This window comes from Hemitrygon akajei, chromosome 2, assembly GCF_048418815.1.
Source record: "Hemitrygon akajei chromosome 2, sHemAka1.3, whole genome shotgun sequence".
NCBI lineage: Eukaryota > Metazoa > Chordata > Chondrichthyes > Myliobatiformes > Dasyatidae > Hemitrygon > Hemitrygon akajei.
This window is the reverse complement of record NC_133125.1, coordinates 90,367,999-90,387,117: the sequence shown is the minus strand read 5'-3', so window position 1 is coordinate 90,387,117 and position 19,119 is coordinate 90,367,999.

The following is a 19,119-nucleotide window of genomic DNA, read 5'->3' as shown; positions in this document are numbered from 1 at the left end:
GGGGAAAATCTAAACGGGTGATGAATACAGGACTGAAAATATTATATTTGAAAGCACACAGTATACAAATAAGGTCGATGACCTTTTAACACAATTAGAGATTTGGAGGTGTGATGTGGGTATCACTGAGTTGTATCTGAAGGACTATCATAGTTGGCGGTTTAACATCCAAGGATACACATTGTATCAAAAGGACATGTGGGTACGTGAAGGGGGTGGGGTGGCTCTGCGGGTAAAAAATGAAAATGAATCCTGAGAAAGAGGTGACATAGGATCGAAAGATGATGAGTCATTGTGGGTAGCATTAAGAAACTACAATGGTAAAAAGACCCTGATGGGAGTTATATACAGTACAGATCTCTGAATAGTAGCCAGGATGTGAGATATAAATTACAATACGAGAAAGAAAAGCCATGTAAAAAGCCATGTTACAATAATGATGGGGGGTCGGGTGGCGGATTTCAATATGCAGGTAGATTGGGAAAATTAGGTTGATGCTGAATCCCAAGAGAAAATTTGTAGAATGCCTATGAGAAAGTTTTTTAGAGCAGCTTGTAGCTGAGTCCACCAGGGGAAAGGCAATTCTGTACTGGCCGTTATGTAATGAACCAGATTTGATTAGGGGGTTTAAGGTAATGAAACCCTTAGGAAGCAGTGATCATAATACGTTAGAATCCATCCTGCAGTTTGAGGAAAAAGATAAAGTTAGAAGTATCAGTATTACAGTGGAGTGAAGGGAATTACAGAGACATGAGAGAGATCAGAAGTGGAGAGAGTGAGCAGCCTGAAGTTCCTGGGTGTTAAGATCTTTAAGGACCTAACCTGGTCCCAACATATCAATGTAGTTATAAAGAGAGCAAGACAGCGGCTATACTTCATTAGGAGTTTGAAGAGATTTGGAATGTCAACAAATACACTCAAACACTTCTATGGATATACCGTGGAGAGCATTCTGACAGGCTGCATCACTGTCTGGTATGGGGAGGAGTGTTACTAAACTGAACTGAAAGAAGCTGCAGAGGTTTGTAAATCTAGTCAGCTCCATCTTGGGTACTAGCCCAGGACATCTTCAAGGAGTGGTGTTTCAGAAAGGCAGTGTCCATTATTAAGGACCTCCAGCACCCACGGCATGCCCTTTTCTCACTGTTACCATCAGGTAGGAGGTACAGAAACCTGAAGGCACACACTCAGTGATTCAGGAACAGCTTCTTCCCCTCTGCCATCCGATTCCTAAATGGACTTTGAAGCTTTGGACACTACCTCACTTCTTTTTTAATATACAGTATTTCTGAGTTTTGCAAGTTTTTCAATCTATTCAATATACATATGCCATAATTGATTTACTTGTTTATTTATTATTATTACCGTTAGTTTTATTTATTTATTTTTCTCTTCTATATTGTGTATTGCATTGAACTACTGGTGCTAAGTTAACAAATTTCAAGTCACATGCCGGTGATAATAAACCTGATTCTAATTTTGATTCTGAAGAACTGTCCAAAGTTGATTGGAAGGGAACATCATCAGAGGAGATGACTGAACACAAAAGTCTGGCATTTCTTGGGGGAAATTCAGATGGCACAGGAAAAATTCATCTCAAAGATGAAGTATTCTAAATATAGGACAGAGCAACTGTGGCTGACAAGGGAAGACAAAGACAGCATAAAAATAAATGAGAGGGCACGTAATATAACAAAAACTAGTGGGAAGTTAGAGGATTGGAAAGCTTTTAAAAGCCAATAGAAGGCAGCTAAAAAGCCATAAGGAGAAAAAAGATGAGGTATGAAGTACTGAACTATCAGCTACTTCCCTTCAACCATTTAGTTCTTAAACCAACTGACAAATCACTATAGTTTAATAGCACTATGACCACTATATTTTCTGTTCTAATTGTGTTCTTTCTAATTTATGCTTATCTTGTGAATGCGTCTTATAGGATGCTGTTGCAAATAAGATTTTGCACAGAATGTATTTGTGCATATGACAATAAACTTTATTTTGACTTTGAAATCATGACTCTGAAGATCAGTTCAGATTACTTGAATCCTCACTAGTGAGGTTGGAAATAGATGGGGAAAAATTAAATCAAGTCACCAATTCAGCATGTAAAGTCACTGTCAAAATTTTCCATGAAAGTTTATCACTTATCTAGGAAAGAATAGCAGTCAATAGTTTAGTTATCCACAGTCATTAACTAACCTCTCATTAGCTTCACCACAGATGTGGTCACGTACAAGGTCACAGAAGTCAGAATAATGTTTCCTTCACTTTAGGCCAGGACTTCTATGTTAATGGTAAGGCTCCAGGGCATAAAAAAGGTTGGAAGCTCCTGCTTTAGACTATTTTCATCTTCCCTGGCATCATAAGTTATAAAATTATCAAATTCTATATCACAAAAAGACACTGCCCTATCAATTGTGCTTCAGCTCGTTCATGGAAGGAATCTAATTAGGCTTAAATAACACTCTTTCTCCCTAGTTCTCAAAATTACTACAAGGCTCAGAGGATCACCTGTCTACGGACTACAGAACCTGCCATCTCCAACGCTGGCATCCATGGACATCCCCAGACCGGGATCCCTGCTGCCAACCTCAATGGTCCTCACATCCCCACACATATCTAGAACCTGCTTCCAACACCTTCAAAGTACCAATTGTGCAACCTCCAACTCTGACTCCAACCTGGACCTTGACTAACAGACTGGGATTTTAAGCGCTGCTGCCGGAACCATAGTCTCCCCTTCCCACCTACCACCACTCTGCAATCCCATGTTTCTCAGGTCCCACCGTCAGCTCTCGAATCCTCAGAGACTCCATCTTCCTCCCACCCCACCTTCCCCGAAAACCCCAACTCTCCTCCCTCCTTAGACACTAACAACCTTCTTCCCTCTTTTGATCTCAACTCTCATCCCTGCCAGGTCATCTCAATTCCTTCTGATATTGTCCTCTTTGAGGCAGAATGTTCTATCCTGAGTAAGGGCCTCATCTTTGTTCCCCCGTGCCCACACCTCAGTGAGTTCTGTGTCCACCGTAATGCTGAGCTCTTCCTCTGCTGCCTCCACCACCATGCCTACTTCTTTGGCAAGGACTCTCCAGCCCATACTAATGACCCTTTTCCCATTTTCAATCTGCTTCTTCCTTCTGGACACCCCGCTCCGGTCTTCTGCAAGCTCTGGACCTTGCTAATTGCCAACGAGACATCAACTGCCTCAACTTTACCACTCCTCTCTCCAATTCCAAACTCACTCCTTCCGAGCGCACAGCTCTCTATTCTCTCTTCCTAACAAGAAAAGCTAATTTATCTCAACTAACCTCACCAGTGAACCTGCAGATAAGTGGGATGGCTTTAGTAGTCTGATGACTATTCAGTAGACCATTACCCACTGAGGTCAGACGGCAACTCTCTGACACCTCCTTTTACTTACCCCTCGAATAGGACCTCACTAAGGTCATTGTACCTGCACCATCACAGATCTTATTAACTCTGGAGACCTCCCATCCATTGCAGAAACCTCATAGTTTCCTCGCCCCACACCTCCCACTTGTAAAAATGCCATCCCCTTCTCTCAATTCCCCCGTTTCTGCCACATCTGCCCTCAGGATGAGGCTTTTCATTCCAGAACTACTGGGATATCCTCCTTTTTCAAAGAAAAGGGTTTCCCTTCCTCTACCATCCATGCTGCCTCATTTATCTCCGTTGAGCTCTTCTTGTCTGTCATCATGGACTGATTGCTCACCGTGATATAAACTCCAGCATACCAACTGCTGCTGAAAATGGCGAAACCAGTCAAGAGGACCATCACCGCATAGCTTAATGAGACCATCTCTTTGCTTCAGGAGCATTCTGAACGGACTAACTGGCAGCTGCCACAACATGAAGAAGACACAGACCTTGAGGAATACATTATGTCACTGGCTTCATCAGTAAGTATGTAGACGATGTTGGTACTTCAGGAACAGTCTTCTCACAGCCCAACCAGAAGCCATGTCTGAATGCAGAGGCCCTACTGAAAGCCCTGGCCACTGCCTTCAAATCTGGTGACAGAAAAGCTGTCACAGCTGCCAGGAGAAACCTCATCTTGAGCAGCAAGAGGGCAAAGACTGTCTATGCACAAAATATTCAGTAACGCCTGTCCAATAATGATCCCCAATGTATGTGGCCAGACATCAAGTGCATTGCTGACTATGCATGGGAAACAGTGTTGACTGCCCTAGTGTTACCTCCCTGCCTGACACTCTAAACAACTTTAATGCAGGCTTCAAGGCATGCCACACAACGCCAGCCATGAAAGCCAGCCTCCCGCTCAGGTGAGCAGCCACTTTCTGTTACAGAAGCAGACATGAGAAAGAGAGAGTCAACCCCCTGTAATGCTGCTGGACCAGGTAACATCCTAGCTGAGTGCTCAGGGAGTGTGCACACAAACTCCTTACAGACATTTTCAGCACCTAACTCATATGGACTGCTGTCCCCACATGCCTCAAATCAGCTACCATCATCCCTGTACCAAAAGACTCTACACCACAATGCCACCATCTGGTGGCATTGACGCTAATCACCATGAAGTGTTTTGAATGAGTAATGGCACATATCAAAATCTCTGTTCCTGCCACATTCGACACTCACCAATATGTTTACTGAGAGAACCACCCTATCAGAGATGCCACAGCATTTGTCAGGCATCTGGCCCTGAAACATTTAGAAAACAAGGAGCCTTATGTCAGAATGCTGTTTCTGGATTTCATTTCTGCATTCAACATCATTGTCCCACAGATGGTGGTGAACAAAACTCCTACTCCTTGTCTAAATACACCACTTGCTACTGGGTGCTGGCCTTGCTAACCAACAGACCGCCGATAGTCAGGATGCACAATCACTCCTCCCTCCCCATCATCCTCAATATGGGTGTCTCGCAGGACTGTGTGCTGTGCCCTCTGCTGTACTCTCTGTTTACACATGACTGCACGGCCAAACACTTGAGTAATCACATTGTCAAGTTTGCTGATGACACAGCAATGGCGGGGCTCATCACCAACAACGATGAGATGGCCTACAGAGAGTAGGGGGAAGAGCTCACATCCCTCTTCACATCAGGTTTAATATCACCAGCAAACATTGCAAAACTTGTAATTTTGCACCTACAGTATATTGCAATATATAACAATAAAAACTATAAATTACATTACGAAGTATATATAAAAATATGTGTCTTCAGGTTCCTGTATCTCCTGCTTTATGGTAGCAATGAGAAGACGGCAAGGACTGGGTGATGAGAGTCCTTGATGAAGATGCTGCTTTTTTGAGTTATTTCCCCTTGAAGGTGTCCTTGATGCTGGGAAGTCCAGTGCCCATGATGGAGCTGGTTGAGTTTGCAACCTTTTGCAGCTTTTTCTGATCCTGTGCAGTGACCCCTCCATACCAGATGGTAAGGCAACCAGTTAGAATGCTCTCCATGGGACATCTGTAGAAATTTTTGGTGGTATACCAATTCTGCTCAAACTCCTAATGAAATATAACCACTACCGTGTCTTCTTTAAATTGCATCAATATGTTGGGCCCAGGATAGATCCTCAGAGATGTTGACATACAGGAACTTGAAACTGCTCACCCTTTCTACTTCTGATCCCTCGATGAAGACTGGTGTACATTCCCTCAACTTACTCTTCCTGAAATCCATTCCTTGGTCTTACTAATGTTGAGTGCAAGGTTGCTCTGTGACACCAGCTGATCTATCTCGCTCCTGTACACTGCTCGTCACCATCTGAAAATCTGCCAATAGCTGTATTGTTGTCAAATTTGAGCTGTGCATAGACACACAGTCATGGATGTAGAGAGAGTAGAGCTGTGGACTAAGCACTCATCCTTGAGGTGTGCCAGTGTTGATTGTCAGAAAGGAGGAGGTGCTTTTTCTGATCCACATAGGCTATGATCTCCCAGTGAGGAAGTCAAGGATGCAGGTGGAGAGGGAGGTACAGAGGCCCAGTCTTGAAGCTTTTTGATTAGAACTAAGCTGTTGTCAGTAAACAGTAGCCTGACAATTACTATTACTATTACAATTACTATTGTCCATGTGATCCCAAGCCGAATAGAGAGCCAGTGACATTGCATCTGCTGTAGTCCTTTTGTGGCAATAGGTGAATTGCAGCCAGTCCAGGTCTTGCTTAGACAGGAGTTTATTTGAGCTCTGACCAACCTCACAAAGCATTTCATCACTGTAGATGTGAGTGCCACTGTGTGATAGTCATTGAGACAGCTCATCCTGCTTTTGTTGAACACTGGTATGATTGTTGCCCTTTTGAAGCAGCTAGGACCACCAGACTTGAAGTCACATTTGCCAAGAAATAAGGCTGATCAACACCTCCACACACTAACCCAACCTTCCATATCTCCAACTACCAGTACTTTATCATTTCCTGTCAGTCAGCTTAAGTATAGACACTCCGGTGTAGAGCATCACTTTATGGACATGCAATCGATCTATATATATAAGTGATCTTATGTTTTTATATTTATTATGCTTTTATTATTATCAGGTTCTTTATTTTATGGTGCTGCATCAGATCTGGCGCAACAAATATTTTATCTCCATTACACTCATGTACTAGAAATATAGCTGGGGGTCACAGCGGGTAAAAGCGCCCAGTGCCTATTAAATGTTCCTAGTGATTTGTAACTCAAATGGCCTTTGACAACCAAGTCCAGCTCCTGACCTTCATGCGTGGCTTAGCTACTAACCACAGCAGAACCATGCCTACTGACAGGGGAAGGGGGAAAGGTAGGTTTTTGGTGCCTTAAAACCACTGCTTCGGCAGATGGGGTTTGTCAGCCATGGGTGGCAGCTCATCCAAGAGAAGGAAAACTCTGATCTCAAACCTCCACTGCCTTGTGGCTCTAGCCACTCATGGGGAAGGCTTTGGGAATAAACCCTGAGAGCAAAATCCAGAGCTGGGGCCCCTAAGGCCTTCCTAATTGAGTTCAGTGCTGACTGGCAACTCCTGCAACACTGTTTGTCCCAAGCTGCATCGGTCTCTGCCGTTCCTTTGGGATCATCAGTTGTGGGGAGAGTGGGAGCTTGCTACATGGGCAGCAGCTCGCTCTCCATATTGCATTGACCAGGCTTGCAACATCCAAATAACATTAAACAATCCTGAATCTTGAGATGACTTAAAGTTGTTCAAATTGTGTAGCTTTCATAATATTATTCTTTTCAAATCAATTTTTGCTGAACTGGCAGGACTATTTTTTGAAAAAAGCAATACCACCTAATTGTATTCTCATTGTCCTCTGCTATTAGCTGACGTGTCTGTTATTAGTTTTTAAAAGGAACTAAAATGAATACTTGGAAATAAAACAACATAATGTAGACTTTATTGAAATGGATTTCAAATTATGGATGTTGGTCATCAGCCAGGTACAAGTATTTTCAGCAGAACTGAGTTTCCCTTAACAAATTTATGAAGAGATTGAAAAACATGTGAATTGATGCACACATTTAATATATTCCTTGCCTGAAGGCAAACATAATTTTGACATTATTATTTGACTATGTCATTATTTATTTTCAGAAACGTGTTATCTAATAATTTCTAAATACTTGTTCATATTTAATTTGTGCTTTGTAATCATTCTAATTGAACTAGAGTCAACAATAAAATTGTTGTGGGTGTCGTGTTACAAACAATCAATATTAAGTTTAATACTTTACATCCCACATTTAATTATCCATTTGGATATAACATCATGCTCTCAATTAGCTAATTGACTGTTTTCTAAAGAGCTCTGCCATCTCTTTTACACCCACTTTGAGGCAGTATTTTCATGCATTTCAAAAATTTACGCAAGGACAGATTGTTACTAAATTAAACAAATTTCCATATAATATAAAAATAGAAGTAGCTTTGAATTTGAAATATCAAGTGAAACATATATTAAAGATAAGTAATTGTTAAACGTTTGTAAAAGGAAGAGGAGTCTGTTCTCGTATTTTTTTTCACATAACAGTTCCTGTTGTGAAACATTCAACTGCAATGCATGAGAGCACTGAGATGACAGATGGGGTGATATTCCATTTCACTAACTCTATCAGGGATGTGGGAGACACGCTGCTGAAGGTTGACTCAGTTCCAGGATTCCATTGTCAGAGATGTTGACACCAATTCATCTCCAAGGAGACATATATCGTCCCGCGAGTCAGATCGCCTTTAGTTACTTCGGGGTTTCAGAACTGACAAGTGCAGGCTTTTGCCTCGCTGTCTGCAAAATAAAACGTTCGGCAAATAGTGAAACTGAACTCAGAAGATTCCCTGTCAAATATACAGATAATGTATTTTCAGTCATTTTCCTGACTGGCACAGTGATGGATACAAAGCCAATTAAGCATTGATTTTACCAACTCAGGCATAAGATTTCTGAGGCAATTGTTCGCATTTGCAGTCCAGTCCTGTGAAATACTAGTCATCAATATATGATCAGAAAGTTCCTCACTCTTCTGCCATTCTGCTGCTCTAATCCCGCTGGACACCCAGCAGAAAATGTGAATACCATGAGAACACTGAGGAAATCCTTGAAAAACATGATTAGCTATCATATATTTTTTGAAAAATTCATACTACAAAGTTTTGAGCAGCATGATGTGCAGCTCATAGAGCTGCTACAACACAGCTCCAGGGATTCAGGTTTAAATAAATGACTAAATAATACTGAGAGCATGAATTATAAAGCCCTTGAAAGTGAGTCCATAGGTTGTGGAATCAGTGCATAGTTGAGGTGAATGAAGTTATCCATGCTGGTTCAGGAGCCTGATGGTTGAAATGTAATAAATGTTTCTGAACCTAGTGACATGGGACCTAAGGCCCCTGTACCTCCTTCCCAATAGCAACAGCGAGAAGCAGGCACGGCCTGGAAGGCAGCAGTCCTTCATGATTGATGCTGCTTTCCTGAGGCAGCTCTCCTTGTAGATGTGCATGAAGGTAGGGAGGGCTTTTCCTCTGATGGGCCTGGGCTGCATCTACCACTTCTTGTAGTCACTTCTTTTTTTCAAAGTCAAAGTGTGTTTATTATCAAAGTACATATACATCACCATATACAACTCTGAGATTCATTTTCATGTGGGCATACACGATAAATCCAAGAAACGCAATAGAACTAATGAAAGACCGCACTCAACAGGGCAAACAACAAACATGCAAAAGACAACAAATTGTGTAAGTAAAAAATAAATAAATAAATAAACAATAAATATTGAGAACATGAGATGAAGAGTCCTTGAAAGTGAGTCCATAGGTTGTGGGAACAGTTCAGTGATGTAGCAAGAGAAGTTATCGCCTCTGGTTGAAGAATCATGGTTGAGGGGTAATAACTGCTCCTGAACTTGGTGGTGTGGGTCCTGCGGCTTCTGTATTTTCTTCCTGAATCACAGCAATCAGGAAAAGCAAACTGAGTATTTTCCATGGGTGAGCTGCCTCAATGACTATCACCTGGCAAAACTCACATCTACTGTAACAATGTGTTTTGAGATGTTGGTTATGACTAGAATTAACTTCTTTCTGAGCATGGACTTGGACCTGCTGCATTTTGCCCGTCACCACAACGGTCTTACACCTGACACGCTCTCACTGGCTCTCCGGTTTGGAGTGCTTACTCAATAGCAAAACATATGTCAGACTAGAGTTCACAGTTTGACTTCAATTACAGCTCAGTGTTCAAGACCACCATCTCTCAGTACTAAACACCAAGCTTCAAAAACTGGGCTTTAGTGCCTCTCTCAGCAGCAGGATCCTTGACTTTCTCATTGCAAGGCCACAGTCTGTGCAGATGGATAATAAATTTTCTTCCTTGCTCATTGTCAGCACAGGAGCACCTCAAGGATGTGTGCTTGGCTTATTGCCCTACATTCTCTACATTCAAATGCCACTTGTAAGTTTGCATTTGACACTACTGTTGTTGGTAGAATCTCAGAAGGTAGTGAGGAGGCATTCAGGATTGAGATAGATCGGCCGATTAAATGGTGTCACAAAGCCAACCTCGCACTCAATTACAGCAAGATCAAGGAATTGCTTGTGGACTTCGGAAAGGGGAAGCCAGGAGACCACACACCAGTCCTCACTGAGGAGTCAGCAGCAGAGAGAGTGAGCAGCTTCAAGTTCCTGGATGTCAACATCTCAGACAATCTATCCTAGGCTTAATGTATTGACCCAACTAGGAAGGCAGTATGCCAGCAGCTTGCTTTATCAGGAGTCCGAGAAGATTGGATTGTCACCAAAGACTCTTGGGAATTTCTATAGATATACCATGGAGGACATTCTGACTGGATGTGTCACTATCTCGTATGGAGGCTCCAATGCACAGGGTGGCAGGAGGCTGCAGAGAGTTGTAGATGCAGACAGCTCCATCATGGACACAACCCTCCCCAACATCAAGGACATCTTCAAGATGTGGTGCCTCAAGAAGGTGACCTCAATCACCTGGACATTGCTACCATCAGGGAGGAGGTACAGGCATCTGAAGATCCACACTCAATGATTCAGGAGCTGCTTCTTCCTCTCTGCCATCAGATCTCTGAATGGTCCATAAATCCATGAGCTGATGATATCTTTCTCTGTCCAATATTCAAGGACAGCAAGAAAAGTCTCCCATGTAGACTTGAAAGAAAACAACCCTATCATTTCAAAGATTACAAATGTACATTTAATATCAGAGAAATGTATACAATATACACCCTAAAATGCTTTTTCTTCGCATCCATCCACAAAAAACAGAGGAGCGCCCCGGAGAATGAACGACAATTAAATGTTAGAACCCCAAAGTCCCCAGCAGCTCCCCTCCCTCCTGCACGTAAGTGACAGCAAGCAATGATCCCCCCCCCCACAGCGGCAAAAAAAGCATTGGCACCCGCCACCGAGCACTCAAGTGTGAGCAAAGCTGCATCAAAGACACAGACTTGCAGTTACCCCAAAGAACTACATTGTTCACTCAGTATTCGACATACCACAGGCTCTCTCTCTCCCTAATAAAGGAGAAAGTGGTGTCTCTGCTTTCACAGCAAGCCAGGAGGCATACAAACAACTCGCTGGTCTATGGTGTTAAAAGTCCATTATGTCGCTTTTTTTGAGCTCTGTGCCCAAAGACCTCGAGTCTTTGAGCACACAGCCGTAGTTATTCTGACTCCCCAGATGACACATGGGTCTCCTGCCGGGACACCAATCCTCGATCCTCCCGTCTCCAGAGCCCCGAGATCCTAGGCCTCCAAAGCTGAGCCGGACTCTTAGACCAAGCCCTTGGTGTGTCGAACAACGGCCAGTTATGAAACCCCAAGAGCGGGTCCCATTCCCGCAAAGAACCGTAGTCAGCGTGTAACTCCAGGTCAGGGTCTTCAAAAGAACCCTGAAAGGGAAAACCAGAGATATTAAGAATGGAAATAGAACTGTTTCTGAAGATGCAAGCAAAGGAGTCGCTGTTTAGCGCCATCACCACTCTGCTCTGCCTCCGTTTTATCATGTCCCAATGTCTAAAATAAAAACTGAAAATAGTGCAGATACTCAGCAAATCATCTGTGGGAAGCTTCATATCAAAGATCCCTTAAGTACCAGTCTGGACCTTGAACACCTGGCCTATGATGAAGGCCAGTGACCCTTTCTTCTCACCACTTGTTCATGACCAAAAGCTTTATTCTAATCTCATGCCTGATATTCCTTATTTCTTGAATACCTTCATCTTCACATGCCACTACCCCAACCGTCTATCTCGACCCAGTAGTGTGCAGTGGTTAAACTCCCAAGATCTTTCTCTCAGTCTCCTTCCTCCACCCAATAACCTTTTTCCTAACTTTTCCTGATTTTTCTCCATCCCAATCTCTTAATTTTGCCCTTTCTCTTCACCCCTCAGAATCTCAGCCTCTGCAGTCTGCAAGGACTCCACCAATCCACATTTGAATACCTCCTCACCAGCCACAACCTCTACCTCCATTCTGTGCTGTAGTGCTCTATGACTGTGTATGTTGCAGGCATGTGCCAGCTTTCCTGTATTCAAACTCAGATGATGTGTCTGGATTGTAATTCTCCCCCACACACATATTAAGTGACTTCCTCTCAGCTTCTCTGCAACACCCCACCACAATGTGCTCCATTTTACTGGCACTAGCATTTCAAGGCACACATAAACTTTGGGCTAACATTTATAGATAGTATGTGTGCTTGTAGAGTCATAGAGTCAACAAGCACTACAGCACAAGAACAGGCCCATTCAGCTCAGCTAAACTGTGCTGAACTGTGCAAAAGCAGAATTGAATTGAATTGAATTTTGGTTTATTGTTATTTAGAAACCACAAATGCAATGCAGTTAAAAAATGAGACAACGTTATATCACAGATGATATCATTTTGTGACATCATTCACAATGATTTTGTGAATGATATCACAAAAGCACACGACAAAACAGACTACACCAGAAAATCCACATAACGTTTGGTAATCCCCAAATCCAGAGTCCGGAGAGGCTGCTGCGTATTAATATCGCGCTACAATCTTAGCACATTCCCTGGAAAGGAGCTGCAAACCCACCAGACAAAACAAGACTATCCAGACACATCAAATCAGGAGACCAACTCTACCACCCAACAAACCAAAAACTAAAGCTACAAGACCTACACAAAACCATATAGTTACATATAGTTATAGTTAACATATAGTTACAACAGTGCAAACAATACCATAATTGATAAAAAAAACAGACCATGGGCACAATAAGAATAGTCCAAAGATGTTAAAAGACTGTAAGTTCGAAAGAAACCACCACACAGTTTCCACAAGTCCTCAGGGTCCCAATAGACTCGTCATCCCACGCAAGCGGGATGAATAACATTTGTATATTGTTTTGGTAGGACACCTTATATTAAAATCTCATCTGAGTAATATACAAGCTGGTAAGGAGACAAAACCAACAATAACTAAGAGCTAGAGCCAATGTTCGAGCAGGCTAGATTTCCCATGGTAAAAACTAAATGAATTTCAGTTTCTGTATTTGATTTCAAAATCCACAGACAGCAATCCATTCGGCAACAAGACAAAACCCCATCTCTGGTCTGTGTGTCTGCCAGATGCTGCAATTTCCTCTGAAAAATATGCAAGCAAGTTCTTTGGCTGCTGTAAGTTACCCCTTGGTATGGGTAGATGGCACAAAAGATAGGGTTGGAAGAAAGAGCAAGTTGCAGTGCCACAGGGAAAATAAGGAGAAGGGAATGTTCTGCATGGAGCGAACATAAATCAAATGAGCCAAGTGGCATCCTCTGTGTGTAATTTTTACTGCCTGTTATAATTAATTCATGTGCAATTTATGTTTTGTGTGTTGTCTGAACCTATGAGTTTGTGAAGCCACTGCAGGGAAATTTTTCATTATATTCATTTCTGATCTGTGACAGTAAAATAAATAAGCACCTTTAACTTGTCTTTCCTGTATCCATCCGTTCAGCACATTAGCATAGTGGTTACCACAACATTTTACAGCACAGGTGACCCAGGTTCAATTCCCACTGCTGCCTGTAAGGAGTTTGTATGTTCTCCCTGTGACTGCATGGGTTTCCTCCATGTATAACCATATAATAATTACAGCACGGAAACAGGCCATCTCGGCCCTTCTAGTCCGTGCCGAAAGCTTACTCTCACCTAGTTCCTCTGACCCGCACTCAGCCCATAACCCTCCGTTCCTTTCCTGTCCATATACCTATCCAATTTTACTTTAAATTACAATATCGAACCTGCCTCTACCACTTCTACTGGAAGCTCATTCCAAGCAGCTACCACTCTCTGAGTAAAGAAATCCCCCTCATGTTACCCCTAAACTTTTGACCCCTAACTCTCAACACATGTCCTCTTGCTTGAATCTCCCCTACTCTCAATGGAAAAAGTCTATCTATGTCAACTCTATCTATCCCCCTCATAATTTTAAATACCTCTATCAAGTCCCCCCTCATCCTTCTATGCTCCAAAGAATAAAGACCTAACTTGTTCAACCTTTCTCTGTAACTTAGGTGCTGAAACCCAGGTAACATTCTAGTAAATCTTCTCTGTACTCTCTCTATTTTGTTGACATCTTTCCTATAATTCGGTGACCAGAACTGTACACAATACTCCAAATTTGGCCTTACCAATGCCCTGTACAATTTTAACATTACATCCCAACTCCTATACTTAATGCTCTGATTTATAAAGGCCAGCATACCAAAAGCTTTCTTCACCACCCCATCCACATGAGATTCCACCAGCTCCATAGCAAAGAAAGCCCAGCAGCGTCTCTACTTTTTGTGAAGGCTGAGGAAAGTCCATCTCCCACCTCCCCCCCATCCTCATCACATTCTACAGGGGTTGTATTGAGAGCATCCTGAGCAGCTGCATCACTGCCTGGTTCAGAAATTGCACCATCTCGGATTGCAAGACCCTGCAGCGGATAGTGAGGTCAGCTGAGAAGATCATCGGGGGGTCTCTGTTCCCGCCATCTTGGACATTTACACTATACGCTGCATCCACAAAGGAAACAGCATTATGAAGGACCCCATGCACCCCTCATACAATCTCTTCTCCCTCCTGCCGTCTGGGAAAAGGCTCCGAAGCATTCAGGCTCTCATGATCAGACTATATAACAGTTTCTTCCCCCAAGCTATCAAACTCCTCAATACCCAAGGCCTGGACTGATGCCTTACCCTACTGTCCTGTTTATTATTTATTGTAATGCCTGCACTGTTTTTATGCACTTTTTGCAGTCCAGTGTAGGTCTGTAGTCTAGTGTAGCTTTCTCTGTGTTTTTTTAAATTACGTAGTTCAGTCTATTTTTTGTACTGTGTCATGTAAACCATGGTCCTGAAAAACATTGTCTCATTTTTACTATGCACTGTACCAGCAGTTATGTTCAAAATGACAATAAAAGTTGACTTGACTTGACTTGACTATGCACCATTATTCCTAGATCACTCTGTTCTACTGCATTCCTCAATGCCCTACCATTTACTATGTATGTTCTATTTTGATTAGTTTACCAAAATGTAGCACCTCACACTTATCAGCATTAAACTCCATCTGCCATCGTTCAGCCCACTCTTCTAACTGTTTCTTCCCAAGGTCTAAAGTTGTACCGGTTGGTAGGTTAATTGGTCATTATACATTGCTCTGTGATTAGGCTAGGATTATATCGGGAAATTGCTGGGTAGCGTGGCGCGAAGGGTCTATTCCATGCTGTATCCCAAAAAATAAATAAACGTGGTTAACACTAAACTGCATCCTCAGTTTAAGATACACTTGGTGTTGGACAATAAAATTAGTCCTGCCATGAATGCTCATATCCCATAAGTAGTAAGGCAAAGTTCTTTCTCTCTGTCAGCATCAGATGTGAAATTGGTACTGTGGCATTGCTCTCCATGGGGCAACTAGCATATCAATCAATAGATAGTGGGAGAAAAAAGTATTTGCAGGTAACTACAAATATCTACAACATATCTACAAACTATTTGAAAGTTTCTGTAGCTCACATTTCTTCCAGATTGCTGTATTTTGAGCAGGATGCTTGAAATGACATAACTGGTCATCATGTCTGACAAATATTCATCAACAGATGTTTCATCGCTCTTGTGTTCAACAGAGCATCTCTGTCTTTCTGCAGCTGAGCTGACTAACTTTCCAGTTCATACTGAATTTTGGCATCTGTCAAATGTAAGATATGGACATCTCCTTGAATTGTTATTGTTGTGATTCAGTTTAAGCACCCAACACAGTCAGTGGCCCACACACATTTATGGTCCCTTGCAATTTTTTCTCGATTAACTGCTGAGTGCTTGTTGATGTGGTGAATAATGAATGCATACTCAGAATAATCAAAGTTGTTCATGATCTTTGTGTTGGTTTCAAAGCACTGGGTTTTCTGATGGACAACTTTGGTAAATTGATTTTTTTTCACACAACCTACATTGCTTTCCCTTAGCAGTGCCACCATGCTCTCACTGTTGACAGCAATTGTTCCTTGCTGACAGGTTTAAGTGAAAATTTCTGTCCTGGCATTTAGTTTCTCTTTTGATACCATTCACAGCCATGCCATGTCATTTTAATTATCTCAAATACCACATCTTCCTTTGAGTGAAAAATGCAGTCACTGGAGATTTTGATTCTACATAGTCTTTAGCCACTGGTGATAATGTTTCATAAATAGCTTGTAATTCTTCAGCACCGCAGTATAACAGAAGAGTTTATTCACAGATGTTATCTATGAGTCAAAATCCTGTCATTGCTCTTCACATTGGAAAATCTCTTTCCCAATGGGACAGGATTAGGGAATACACATTGAATAGTATGACACCAGGCATGGTCATTGCCTTTCTAACACAACACAATTACAGCCTGGGTGCATTGAAGATATTAAACATTACTATTTATTGACGTTGTTTGTATAAATTTGGTTTAATTAAAGCAGTTATGAGTCTTCTTAGCAGCTGCAGGCTGAATAAACTACACACACAGCTGCAAGAAATCTTTCACACTGGTTCATAAATCTGCAGGAAAAGCTCCCTCACACACACAATGTTTAAAATGATAGTAATTGCATTCCCAATGCTGTAATGCTCATCTGGTGTAATCTATAACTGATTAGCCCTTGCATCTGTGATTAATAGATGCAAACTCACTAGTGACTACATTATAAACAACAGCAACTTCTTTATTGCTAATCCCCAGGTACAGAGCATGCTCGGAACTATTTACAGTGTTAAAGGGGAAATAAAAAACGTTCTTAAAAGTGAATTGAGCATCAAGGTATAACAACTGACTGCAGCAAAAACAAACTGCTGGAGGAGGAATTCAACAGATTGAGCCGTGTTTGTGCGGGGGGGGGGAGGAATTGTTAACGTTTTACATTCAGACTCTATATTAAAACTTAAGTTGTTTGCACAAATTTTATTTAATTGGATTAGTTGTGAGTCATCTCTGCATCATCAGGGTTAAATAGCACTGAGTACTGATATAGATCCGTTAAGGATCGACAATAAAAACAAGCATCTATAGAGAAATCCATACCCCTAGAAAAAATAAACAAATAAAATAATCCTTATTAAAATGGTCAAAAGTCACCTAAAACTGCTTTAGAACCTGTTTGGCCACTTTTGGTAGATCTGGACCTTGAATTAAATATGAAATGCTTGTAGAATCATTCATGCTGGGAGAAATTAATCAGCAACGACTTTGTTGCTGGTACTTTCAGATAATAGGATCCTTCCTGCTGCTTAACCAGTGTTCAGCCAATTCTGTTTAGGAAAGGGCATTCATTAGAGCACCAAGACAACAATTTGGGCTTCTTTCAGGGCTTTACACTCAAATCATTCAGCATACTAGCACTGGTTGGTTAGTCATTCCCATACCATTTAGGGCACAATTCATGCCACAAGTGGGCATGCTCCCTGTGGATGCCAATCAGGACATCAAAAGGCTCACTGCACGCTGAAAGCATGGGCACAATCAAGTCTAGGTTAGTCTCTGTAAAGTAGTTGAGTGAAGATATTTGCCCATCATTATGCTTCATTATGGTTAATGTTATGGATAACCTTCTGTGAATTGTTCTGTTGTACTATGATTTTCCTTTATGAAAATGTATCAGTTTGTATGCAGATATGATTGAAAAATGAATGAACTATGTGGTGAACTACATATACCTGTCTGGACTGCTCCTGTGGCTCCTCCCACAGACCCCTGCTGACTGCTCCTGTGGCTCCTCCCACAGACCCCTGTATAAAGGCGACTGAGGCCTGTTGCCCTGCCTCATTCCCCAGGATGTAGTGTTGTTCATTCTTCCAGTCAATAAAAGCCGATACCTCGCTTCCTACGTCTCAGCGTGAGTTATTGATGGTGCATCAAACTATCAAATAATTTAATTATGACAAACTAGATAATAGACGTGCAAAATATGTTTGATGAATCACATGACCATAGTTCACAAATTAATTATTTCAGTCATTAATTCACTGTAACCTTTGCAAATATTGAAATTACCATGATGTATTTCCTTTTGTTACGAACCCCGTAACTGGGTCACTTACCAGCAAAGATAGAGAGGTCCGTTGAAGTCTGATGGTACTATCTTTAACAGTATTTATTGGTAAAAATACACAAAAATAATATCAATGCAAACATACAGATAATATACGTTGTCAATACTAAATCTAAAAGTGCGGGTATAATAATAATCAATAAGAAATAAGCTCTATCGTTGTCTAGGGGATAATATATTGTCCGATGGAAATATAAAAGTCACTCAGTTCATGCAGGCTGCAGCCTTTTGTTGGAGAGAGACAGATTTTAGAAACTTGCCGGCTTTCCTTTATCCGATCTTGATCCATATTCGTCCTTTAGCGAGGCCGTTCCGTGGAAGACTTGTCATCCGGGCAAGGATGGACACACACACAAGTCCCCACCGGTCTCATACGTTTCTCCTGGTGCGTCTAAAGGGGTTGTTCCCCAGACCCTCTTTTATCCTTACTCACGGGGTCTCAGATGTCAATCAGGTTGGGATGATGCAATCCCTCAACCAGCCCACTCTGGTCACCCCCTGAGGGCTTCAATGAATAGTACAGTACTCAATACACAATTCCGTCTCCAAGAGACAATAGCCGTTATCAATGGTTCCGTCTTGCTGAGGCCAGGACACATTCCAAACCCTGTGTATTTTGGACGTCTCTCTCTCATTTCCTGGGTCCCAGACCCAAATTAATAGCGATCTTGTGATTCTCAAAAAGGAGGGGGCTACTTTGTACCCTTCGGCCCCTCAGAGTTGTGGCACATTTGTAACACTTTGTATTAATCTAATTCATGTTAATTATTGTCACCAAGAAACAAATTATGTACATGCTCAGTCCAATAAAACTAATAAGCCAAATCATGATGGGTGTGGCCCACAAGTTATGAATAGGCCATAGGCTTTCTTCCTTCACACTTAAGAATATTGCTGATTTACATACACTGATTTTAACTGTAGAACTCAAGGATATCCTGACAGACTTGGGGGAGCCATTGGATTCATCCTGAAGTCAACAGCATTATCAAATCTTTTAGGGCTTCCCCTGAATTACATTGATATTGCACCATTCAGATCCCAAGT